Here is a 12,974-nt window from a genome sequence, read left to right as displayed (position 1 = left end):
CTGGGTGCACAGTAATCCAAGCTTACTAGCTAACAGCAGCTGCAGTTAGTGGCAGTTAGTGGTTACTCTGGTGAAATGCTGCCCCCTTAATGTCTGGAGTATGAATTACACAGCTGGCCAGTTCTTACATATTGAGCCTGTCAAGACACTACAATCAATATTTTTTTAATGTGACAATTAATTAAATAACTAACAGCGTGAACAGGTTTGCCTGTAGTAATGAAGCCAAAAAGCTTTTACCGTGCATAGCTTTACTGTTTTAGCTCAATTTCACAGTTCTCATAGTGTTTTTCAGACAAGGTTAGCAGCTAGCTAGTGAACATAATCGACAATTAGCTGCCAAAATACCAGATACTGTAATTCCCTTCAGAATTGATGGAGACCAAAGAAAGGGTTATAAAAAGAGTGAACTAAATGTGTTTCATTAGCCGCAAAGAGGGTTCTTCACACATCACAGCTTTTCTTTAAAATTTAAAATTAATAATTGCTCATTTTAAGTGGGTAATAAAAACTTATAATAACCAAGTTGTATAACTGTTGGCACTGCTGTCAGAACGATGACTGGATGGCTTAAAAGTTGATAGCATTGTTCTGTAAATGGAGCCATTTCCCATCAGATTTTTTACCAATGAAGACAGAAAATGCAAAGTAAACTCAGGACTTATAAGGAGCTATTTTTGTCGTCATTCTGTGGCCATTATATTGTGCAATCAACATTTACTTCATAATGGTAATGGATGTCTGTCAGCAAAAAGCTGACTTACAATGTGTCACTGATGTGATCTACAGCTTGTTTCTGCTGCCTCCGTGTGGCATAAAAATTCAGTTATGTGACAAATAAAGGCCAAAATAACGCTGGTGTTATTCCTATTTTTTATTAATATGGTCAACTAATAACTAAGACCAAAACCAACAACACATTTTTCCATTTCTCCTTTCTCCCTGACATCCCTTGAACATTTTACATATACAATTTTTTTGCAAATACGACACTAATGAGTATTTACTTTGGGAGAACAGTGTGTGTGAGATTAACTCCAACTAAAGTGGCCATAATGAAGGGACATGTCAGCCAGTGCAACAGCGCGGCTCATTGATTTGTTAAATTGTTTATGGACAACAATGGAAGTGTATGGCGCAGAAATAAATAAATATCACTCCACTAATCCTTTAAGTTTGGTAAAATATGACAAATATCCATCGTGCGGTCTCCCTTCACGCTAAAGCCAATCTGAGCCCATTTACTACACAGTGGCGTAAAAAGCTTTGCACAGACACCTCTATAAGAAGGTTATTGCCATAACACCAGTAACACCGGTGCACACACAGTAAATTCCCTCTGAATAGCACTTGCCTGAAGCAACACCTACCGTAGTAAATGTTTATCCATGTGGACTTCCCATCTCATGCTGTTTTTGTCTGTGTGTGCAGAAGGTAGCGGCCTGGCCTGGAACTGTATGACACAGAGCAAAGGCTCTCATGTCTTCAGGGCGTTCCACAGAGCATGATCATGAAAAGCCGAAACATGAAGAAAACTGCAAAAGGTTGAGCCGCGGAAACGTCTTTCTTCTGCACGTCAGTTAATTTCCCCTTTTTCCCTTTGGTTCCACATCACTTTTCTATTATGTTTTGAACACACAGTGAAGCCATAATACAAATCATGCTGCTGGAAAAGACGGGGAAAAAAATCTAATCATTACGCCCTCAAATGAAAAAATGGATACCAGTGAAAAATGTAAGGGAATTGTTATTTTTCACATTCTAATTCACATCACAAGGAACCGAAAAGAAACACATGCTGTATATCAGATTGGTTCGGCGCCTTTTGCCCCAAGCCATGCAGCACACACTGATATTAGTTTTAAATACAGATTGCTGGCAATAATGGAACAGAAGAGTCCATGCCCGCCACATAAGCCCGATCTGGTGTGCCTCACACTGCTGGCTTTCCAAGACAGCTTCAATCAAAAAGCTCAAATAAATGTAGTTCTTTCGGTTCTGTCAACTGTAAACTGTTATTGATCCCAACAAATGAAATTTGTTCACGTTGATCGATCAAACACATTATCTGTGTTTTCCAGTCTATTACCAGCAAGTGGAAACTCAGGAGGCATCAATAAATAGAGTTGGGTCACCCCGGGTAGATTCCTTTCAAGCTGGAAGGGCTGTAAAAACAGGCGACCAAACATAAGTACTTGTACTTAAAGGTAATGGACCTGCATCATGACTAAACGCTAAGTGCCTGGGGTGTCTAGATGAAGAAAGCACTTCTGTGGCACCTTCAAGGTCTAGAGACACTTGTGTATGTACTGTATGCTTGCCCTCCTCTCTTCTGCCCTTGCTAATACCCCCCCCCCCCCCTTCACCCTCGCACACCAACATATGAAAGCCTTCCAGCTGGCACCCAATGCCTGTACTTGGCAGGTCGGGAGGAACATGAGAATTAAACCTATATCGCCCCAGCTACCATTTCTCAAATATCAGTGGAGTCCAGCACTTCACCAGGGACCGGTGAGGGGAAAGCATGTCAATGGGACAAAAAGCTCCTTCTGGCACCACTCAGCTGCTCTGCTCACTGCTATTACAGGAGGAAAGTTTTCATAAGTAAGTCAACACAAATGGTCCTAAGAGGAAGGGATCCAGCCAAACGGTTGGATCATGACATGACGTTATCTCTGCTTCCTATAATATGCTTTTTACAGACTAAATGTACCTGGGAATTAGGCAGAATAGTATTAAGATTTAGTCTAGTTGTTGCACGATCTGGGGAGCAATATTTTTTGCGGAATTATTAGTTGTCACTATGACTAAGGGTGAGTTAGTAAATCCAATCTGACTCAACACTGAAATGAAATTCAAAGTAGAGGATATGAGCATTCAGCACTGAATAGCGAACAGGTCAACTGTTGAAAATGAATAAAAGATTCATTTCCAATCAATGTGTATTATAATCCAGAATGAAGTGCCTCATGTGCAAGAGCTTGTCAACAGTGAGATGATGAGACATACGATGCCTATAGATACTAGCTAACAGTTAGCCAGTATTACACATTGACAGTTCTCTCTTCTCGGCTCTTGTTTGTTGGACTATTTTTCCCTCAATTCAACCATCAGTCCACAGTTGCTAAATTTAGCTAGGACTGTTCAGCTTCTTTTGAAAGTGTTTGGAATATTCAATTTCATGATCATTTTAGAAGTTGGAGCCAGCAACATGGATGTGGTCGCCTAGAATCAGAATCAGAAATCCCTTTATTAGTCCCACAAATGGGAAAAATTGTGCATCGCAGCAGCCAAAGGACAGTTCAGTATAACACCAAACAATAAAATTTGTAAAAAATAAACAATATAATTAAAAGGTAAGAAGAAGGTGTCACCAATTCATTTCTGAGGAGACATTATGAAGCTCAGTGTGGTGTGTGGTGGGTATTACTCACACTCAAAATTAATTCAAGTAAAAGTGAAATTACCACTTGAGAATTATACAATAAAAGCTAACAAGTACTTGGTAAATAAATGATTGATTGCAAGTATGAAACGTTAACAGAACACACATTTAAAAGTCCAACAGACCACTAGCTACAAGATAAATTAATGTGATTAACATAACATCAAAGATTAACGTAGCTAACGTTAGATAGCTGACTACATTTTCACCATCAGTATTTACAACTAACCTCAAAACACTTGCAAAGGCTAGAAGTTTAGATCTCTGTGTCTCTTGTCCAGAATTGTTTATTCCAGGCAGCAGGCAGAGGTGCTACTCACGCACTCCCCCAACACACAATCACCAAATTTAGAGCAGATATGTAGCAACATAGCAAATGCATCACTGGCTGAGAAATATAAGAGTCTAACTACAGTTTTAAAAAGGGAACATCCAAAGTATTCTCTCATTCGTGGCGATGAGGTACAGTTGTCATTAACAGGGAAATTAGCAATAGAGACCAACTTTTCTTTCCCACTCTATTTCTGGTGTTATGTTGGCCACTCACTTTTGCAACGAGCCTCAAGTGGCCATTCAAGGAACTGCAGTTTTTGGCACTTCAGCGTTGGCTTGATCATTCAGCCCCAGAGGTTGCCGCATGGTTGTGATTGTGCCGAACTGTATTGCAAATTTCTCAGGAGGTATTTTAATTTTCAGTCTTACCAATTAGATATAAATGGGGTCGGCAACTTTCAACATAATATAGATGTAACTGAGCAACTGAGTGCATGTTGCAGTTGGGTACTAAGGGTCAAATTACACTTGTATTTTAGCTAAGACTGGTACACATGGAACGTCACGGCACGTGTGGAACTGCACTGCATCAAGAACAGCGTCAGATCCCAGAAATGAGCAGACAACATATTTCTCTCACGAAACAGCTAGTATTTTATGTATAAAACATGTAAACTAACTTGTTTGCCAAGTTGTTATATTACAAACTTCAGCTAAACTTCACCAAAACCATCCTCCTCTGTCCCTTTACATTTCTTCAGATTACAGAAAGTGACAGCTTGTCCACAAACCAACGGCAGCCTTACCAGGAATAGGAATATCCGCCTCTCTACAGTGATAGAGCAGCTCTGATAGCTCCTTTATTATGGAAAATTATTTTAAACAGCATAAAACGGCAGAGGCTCATTTTTTCCATGTTTCTGCCACTATCACTCCAGCTATTGATAAGATGTCTAAATTTATTGCAGAATAATTCTGCAGGAAAAGAGATAAAAGGTTGCTGAATAAAATATGAGGCGAAGGCTGTAAATTGTAGCAATGCATATCATTTCATTCAAATGTAGGACGCAATTACCATCTGCTACACTCATCAGTCCCCTCCTTTATGACTTAATTATATGTTTAATGCTATCAGATCAAGGAAAGGGCAAAACAGATGAATGAGGGAGAAAGAGAAAAGATTCCGCAACAAGACAAAAGGCAGATGAAAAGTAACATAAAAGGATGGAATTGATTTCATTTACCAGGAAATAGAAAAAGTTAATTTAGATACAATGTTCCCTCATCTCCTGCGCCTTTGTAAGATAATAAACCCAGCGTGTTGCCAATAGGTCTCATACCAGTCAAACAAAAGAAGTCAAGTTCCTCAAAACTGAAAGACTTCCTGCATATTTCTCCGAGAAGACGGCAAGTCAAAGACTTTGACATCAATGCACTATCTTCATTAGCATTAGTAATGTGTTATCAAAGACCAAAACATGTGACAATGTCAATCTTCAGTTTCTTTTAGAAGCCATCTGGAGGGGTTTTATATCACCTGCACGTTTGTTCTGTTGTATTTTATCATAACATTATTCATCATTTTGCTTTATTTTACCACTGTGACACTAAATGTATTCTGTTGTAGTCCGTTCTGTATGGCTCCATTGCCCAGGCAAAATGAAACTTTCCGATACCGAAACTTTTTGTTTGGATGCAAATCGTGTACGGCAGCGCTCACAAAGAAAACTGGGGTTGTCCAAATGGCTGTGGGGTAAAAAGCTAGCCAGTGGGCATCCCAGGTGCCAGCGGGCACTGTCCTAACTGTGTACCTTTGGCCAGAACTCATTATAGGGTGACATTTAGGACTGCTGCTGTCCATGCCAAGTCAGCCCTCTGGATTGAGACAAATTATGTAGTTATTTTTTATGTCAGACATTAAGTCATGTCCAGTGGGAGCCAAATCAGTATCACCTTCATGTCACCTGGGAAAAAAAAAAACTGATGAAAGCCTGTAGACTCCTTAAACAGGGGTGTTTTTTTTAACTTGTTTGGTGAAATGTTAGGTTTAGAAAACAAGACTGAACTGAATTATGGCCGGATCTGATCTCTGTAGCGTAGAGTCTTCAGCAGTAATATGATATGTTATCCTATCAACTGTGAATTATTTTTCTTCTTATCAAATTTACCGCTTAAACGTATCGTCACAGCATTCAATCACACGATGACTGGTTTTAAAAATCACACCCCTGTTCAGCTGTCTTACCTTTTTTGTCTTAATGTGGATCCTGTGGAAATCAGAGATAAAGTCATGCAGTATGAGAGGATTTTTTTCCTGTGCAGTGGTTTTGTAAGTGTTTCTAATACAAAAAAAGGTTGTTTATTTATTACAGCAAACTCACCTGACTTTGATAACAAGGGTTGTATGCTATAATATAAAATGACATGTCATTGCTGTATCATAGATGATTCTTTCTATCAGAGATTTACACAGACTTTCAATAAGCATTCAAAACAAATATTATTTGGTGGCTGAAGAGTGATTTGCTATATTTTTTTTTAACTTGCGGATAAATTGCAGAGAAAATAAGACAACATGAGTCAGATTCTTCCATGAAGCCAAACGACTGTCATCATCCTGCCACACAGAGCACAACATGAACAGAACTAAAGCTCCATCTTGTGGATTAAATCAAGTACAACACACACAGCTTCCCTTGTTTTACATGCACAGGTTTGGCCACAGATACACCCGCAGTAAGCCCTTGAAATGCTAAAAACATGTAATATCACATATTGATGGACAAAAACAAGGCACGAATTAAGTTGAGTTTGAGTACAATGATGTGATATATGTTTGAGAAAATAGTCAAATCTGCAGTGAAGCAATCAAAAAACATTTCATACTGCAGTACATGTAAGATAATATATTAACAGAAGAAAAATAAGACAATGTGCATAAGACACAATCTACTTAATTTACACTGATTAAGTGTTTAAATCAGTTTGGGTACAACTGTTAAGCTGGCTTATGTTTTTGAGAAACTCAATTCAATAAACATTTTATCGTAGATATTATATATTGACAGACAAAATCAAGACACTAATTAAGTGTTTAAGTCAGCTTGAGTACAACGATGCAGTACGGTTTTGAAAAAAATAGTAAAAATCTGCAGTAAAGCCTTCAATAAACATTTAATTGTACATATAATAAAACATATTAACAGACAAAAACAAGGCACTGTTTAAGTCACCTGCAGTAGAATTATAAAATTGTGTTTTTAGGAGTATAGTAAAATCTGCAGTAAAGTGATTAATAAACATTTTATGGTGGTCTCATTTAGCCTGATCTGATGCATACAAAAACACAAACAACTGAACATGGAGGAGTCAGTCAGTAAGTGGGCAGTCTGGCACCGGCTTGCAGGTATCTCACGAAGCATGAAATGAATCAAAGTTGTTTATTTCCTTTGTATTATTGGTCAAATTGCAGATAATTGCTCATTTGATGTATTCCCAGTAAAGCCCTCACACGATGCATATGCTCCGGATTTCCACACAAACTTGAAGATGTAAAAAAAAAAAAAAAAAAACGGAAAGAAATGGGATGTAATTGATTATAAGTTAATTGTGCAAAGGTCTCCCTGATGGGAACCATCTGTCAAAACAAGCTGTACATTCACTAATTCTAATCATAATTAATTTAGTGGCTAACAAATTACATACATCATAGTTAGTACAGGGGGGAAACTACCGCAGGAAGTGTTATGAAACAAATTATCTTTAACAATGAAAGAAAATTACATCACATAACTAAATATTATACTCGTTTCCGCGAGCCATATTTCTTAATGAATTCTCTAATTAATTTAATTCACACAATGTGCATAATTTGGAGCTGGAAAATGTCAGTGGGTCAGACTTAACCATATTGTTGCTGGCTGTCTATTTCAACGAGTGCCATATTAGCACAACATGACCTCTATGTAAATTACACAGACCAACTGTTGTAATTTTAATTCCAGGGTCTAATTAACATGTTCTAAAGATATCATACAAGTGCATTTAGCCCATTTTACACATGCCGGTGTCAATGCAAGATTTCCATTTGCCTTCATTTTGTGTAATCCCTCTGATGGGAAACATCATGACAGCTTATGTTACAGATGTCATTTATGCCAAAAAGGCTATTATTTTTTTCATGCTTCACACATTAAAGCCCTGAACTTTTCTATTCGGGGTGACTCACCACTCTCCAAACTCAAGACTGCTGGAGCTGCGAGCATTTACAGACACTGTGACCGAGCTCATTCAGAAAGCACTTACATGTAATAGAGGTGGGCATTTTAGCTTCCGCTTCTCTTACACTCATCCCAATTACTCACTCCATCTTACTGAGGTCAACAGGCACAATCAAAGACAGTGAGACTGATTAGTTCAAAAGATGTCACAGAAATTGTTAAGAGTGAAATAATAACACCCCACAGATCAATATGGTATGTTTAAAGATCTTTAGCGGCTCGCTGAAGAACTGTTGAGTGATTATTTTCGAGTGGTTTTCAGTTGGCACGGCTCCGACAGGAAATAATGTTCTTTCCAAGAACCTCTGAAGGACCATTTACTTCAGGGTTAGCCTGCAATAAGCCATTTTTATGCCTCTGCACTGGGGATATATCCATGGCTGGAATCATAATGTTTTCAGGTCATCTGTATGTCCCATTCTTCTGAGACAATATCTCATGACCACCTTGAGGTAATTTCTTCAGATTTGCAGCAAATGTCCACTGGGACTCAATGACTAACTGATTAGAAGTAGTGTAACCTCACATAAAACTCTACTTGGCTATTACTCAACAATTCATATAAGTATGATACCAGATTTTGTCTTAGGGTTAGGGTTAGACTGCATAGACTATATAACTGCTATAACTTATTTTTCTATAAGATGTCAAAAAAGAATCAGGAAAATGACTCATCGCAATTTTCCTGAGCCCAAAGGGATGTCTGCAAATTGTGTATTTTGTCCAACCAACAGTCCTAAACCCAAAGACTCTTTATTTACTATTTTAAATAACAAAGTAAAGCAGCAATCCATCACATTTAAGAAGTTGGATCCAGCAACTGACATTTCTCGTTTGAAACAAATAATGTATTATGAAAATGATCGACTAATTAATTAATCAACAAATTGTTGTAGCTCCACTTTAGAGTGCATGTACAGCATTTAGTACTATAAAGCTGCATCTTGCCTATTATTATTTTCATTTCCAATTCATTTTTTGATTATTTTTTTGAGTGATCAGTGAATCCATTGGTCTACTGAATATCAAAAAAGAAACTAAGGGGAGGTCATATCTGCCACTAGGGGCCTCTCTATCAAAACAAAAGACAAAAGTAGCATGAGATCATGGGAGATGTGTCAATGAAAATCTGTCTATGTGACTCAAGCAGAAATGTTCCCAGACAGGTTTTACTTGTGTTATATTTATATTTACTCCATCATCATCAGATAAACAAGCAGTCAACACCCCAGCGTTGCCACATCAGTGTGTGTTGTTTGTTGGCATCCTCTAGTGGCTGTAGCAATTACTACACTTGAGGACGTGCTGAGGCATAGTATAAAGACTGTACACAGTGTATTCTATGTGTAAGAGCAGTGCAGACACCTGTATGTTTTTTTTAACATTGTTTCACTTCAGTTAATGTCCCCATAAATTAATTAATTTTTTGTTATTACTCTGGCAATCGACTTTCACCGCTATATGCTCCGTCACCTCTGTCTGGTGCCCGTTCAGTTTAGAGGAAAATACAATCAAATTTACCAAATGATGCCATCATGAGTGTGAATGCAGAAATGGGTGAATAAATGAATAAATTGCCCAGTGGATGGAACATATAAGCTAACACATGCATTGCAGGGCTCGGGGGCTATCCTGAGGCCAATCATTTAGCTAACACACTAATGAAAGCGTGTGTAGTGTGGCTAAGGGCAGCCACCATGGGAGGTACCACTCCCCTCCCTCCTCATGTTGGGGACTGTTAATAGGCTGGATGGAGCCAATGGGACTCCCAGGAGAGGCCTGCTGATGAAGAGGAAAACCTGTCGTCGCCCTCACTAATCACTGCCTAATGGCTGCAGTAACACAGGTTTTACAAATGCGATTGTGCATGTGTGACTGTACACGTGCGTGTGAGAGAAATACTTAAGTTATTAGATATCGTGATCTTGCTGAAATGTTCAGCGGGGAAATCCATTGTGTTTCTTTGCTTGGTGGTGTTTGGTAAAACTGCAATTTACATAACAAGCATATACTCACTGTCATTTCAGGGTATTGTCAGATTTACCTTCGCCAAACAATGATAATATGAAGAATCGCTGTTTATTTTGTTTTGTGGCATGTCATTAAAGGTGCAATACCAAATCCAAATGTAAACTTGACTGGAGCCTGTTATCAAGAGTCTCTAAATACAGAGCAAATAAGCCAGACACATGACATAATCTACTGCCCTCTCTGTTTTGTATCACAAAACAGAATATCATTTGGGCTGGTCAGACAAAACAAGACATTTAAAGGGGACTCGTTTGGCTTTTGTGAAACTGTACTGGACAATTAAATGACAAAAATCAACAAATCATACACTAAACGTTGAAGTGATTAATCAAGAAAGTTGTCTGCGGATTAAACAATATGAACAGAATTTTTTAACTTTAATATAAAAAGAAAAAAGTTTGTTGATCAAATATGTAGGAAGTTAATATATGGGGTTTAAACAACATAAAGACATCACTGTGGGATCCCAAGTTGTGGTGTCAAGTAGACAGGGCCTTAACCAGGATTTTAGAAATACTGAGGTCATAATTGCGGAGGTCCGAACATAAGCAAAGTTTCAGCGGGTGGGTCCATAAGGAAATGTGTATTTGTAACTGACACTGTGTGTGTGTGTGTGTGTGTATGTGTGCGTGTATGTGTGTGTGTGCGTGTGTGTGTGTTGACCAACCTTCGAGAGGGCAGGGACAGCAGAGTACTGTACAGATTTGGAGATATGAAGGCAGTCAGAGCCAGTAGATGGCGGCAGGCAGCCAGTCACCAGGCCTGAAGGCTCACTGAAATTGTATGATTGTTGATTATTGACAGTACACTGATTCCAATTAACATAAATGTCCTAACATAAGCAAAGTTTCAAAGATTATATATATATATATATATATATATATATATATATATATATATATATATATATATATATATGATTGTAACAGGAAAAAAGAAGATGTAATCAGAGTATGGACACATCAGGCAAAAAGGGGATTTCTTGCAGGATTATCATTTTATAATAAAGAATGATACAGCAGTCTGTAACTCTGTGCATGACATCACTTCAGGAGTCTCACATCATTTTACACTGTAAAATCTGCTATAATCTGATTTAATATATGTGGAAGGTAAAGCAAAAGTAAACCAAATATATTACGTCCTGAGAGCTCAGTGCAGTGATTTAAATTACACACTAAACCAGAAATGAGACGAACACACAGAATACATTCTCTCCAGGCTACAACGGGGCTATATATTGTTTATGAACTACTTTAGCTGCTCAAAATGACCTTCTAGATGCTGACATACTAACATACTGAGACATTATAAAACACAACACCTGGAGTCTGTTAGCTAACTGTGCTATACTCAGATATCTGGCTGTAACAATGCTAGTATTAACAAGTTAACATTACACAGCTCCATAATGGCGTCAAGCTAACACTCTCCAACAGACACACAGGTTAGCCAACATGCAAGCCTGTCTGTAAAAACAGACGATTAAATGACTGAGGCGTCTTTATCTGATCGTTCTAGTGTCAGTACCCAGTGTCCTTACCCATTAATAAAGGCAGTTGAGCCACTGCTAACATGTTTACCAAACCCTTTAGTGTATCTCCAACAAGTTTAAAGTCAGCTAGCTAGCTAGCATAACATAACCACTCACCTAAACTGACCAGCAAACGTTAGCTAACCAGATTTCATGCCGATTTTACCAAAACTACTGACTTGTTTTGAGAAAGTGACCTACATTTGATTAACTGAGCACTGTTCATGTTATAAACTGGGCAGAGAAAAAACGGCCAAAATCACAATGGAATTTGCACCAAGCAAAACATAATGTCCATAGCAGGGTTAATTGGATGTTATGGGAGGATTATGACAAATTTACCTCAACACTTAACAGTTAAATGGATGTCAGCTTCCTGTTGAGAGTTATTTCAGAAACATTTGAGGTAAAAACAAACCAACATGAGAGGGAGGCTGGCTCCCTTTTAACCCGCACATTTGTAGAACTTGCTGGGCTTAGACAAAGCATGACTGGATGTGGAGCTCTCTGATATATGAAGTAACATCACCTGGGCTTGTTACCTGAGATCCATACATAATAACTGATCTGTACACCTCATAAACAAACATGAATACACCTGTACTGAGCAGGTAACTGTACACATAAAGCAGGTTCGTACACAACAGCTTACTTACTGTAATCGTTTCCTCAATGAAAAGCGTTCGGACCAGAGTGAAAATCCCTCAGGCATTAACACAGGTACCTACAGTTTTGGAGGGAAATAGCTAACTTCGCGCGGGAAACGAGAGAAACCGCCCATTTCGATGCGCACCACCTGCATTCGTCAGAACATCTGTGGGCGGGACTTATTTTGTGCAAGATTGAGAAATGATTTTTAGCTCAGTTGGTAAAGCAGGCATCTAGTGAACAGTCTCAGCTTTCACCCTGGGTTTGAGTCCTGGTCTGAGATTCTTTACTGCATCCTGTTTCCTGTAATCTCTCTTGTCATAAAAAATAAAAAAAAATAAAATAAAATAGATATTAATGGATCTCATGTTTTTTCTTCCCTGCAATAAACTGAAGGCTTCAGTTTATTACTGGTAATAATTACTGTAATAGTATGGTATGTTTCATGGGTCTGATTGTGAGACTGCAGTCTGCCCCAAATTCACTCCCAGCCGCTCAGTTTCATTACGATTACCATAGACATTAGTGCATTTGCGCACTGGAAAATAAGGTACAGCTTATTTGACCAAGCAAAGGCGAACCACGGCTGGCTTGACCGCAGTGAAAATTTTGCCCCGTCAGGATTGTAAATAGTGTAAAGAATTTTAACCACACTGTGCTGTTGGCCCACAGTGGTCTGGAGCTATTTCTCTGTAATCTTCTGGGTTTGAAGCTCATGTGTATGATTCCTCACGTCATCTTCCTCTCTCTGTCCTGCCATTAG

Source organism: Acanthopagrus latus, chromosome 9 (genome assembly GCF_904848185.1).
Source record: "Acanthopagrus latus isolate v.2019 chromosome 9, fAcaLat1.1, whole genome shotgun sequence".
NCBI lineage: Eukaryota > Metazoa > Chordata > Actinopteri > Spariformes > Sparidae > Acanthopagrus > Acanthopagrus latus.
The sequence above is the reverse complement of the archived record's forward strand: the minus strand, read 5'-3'. Positions refer to the sequence as shown.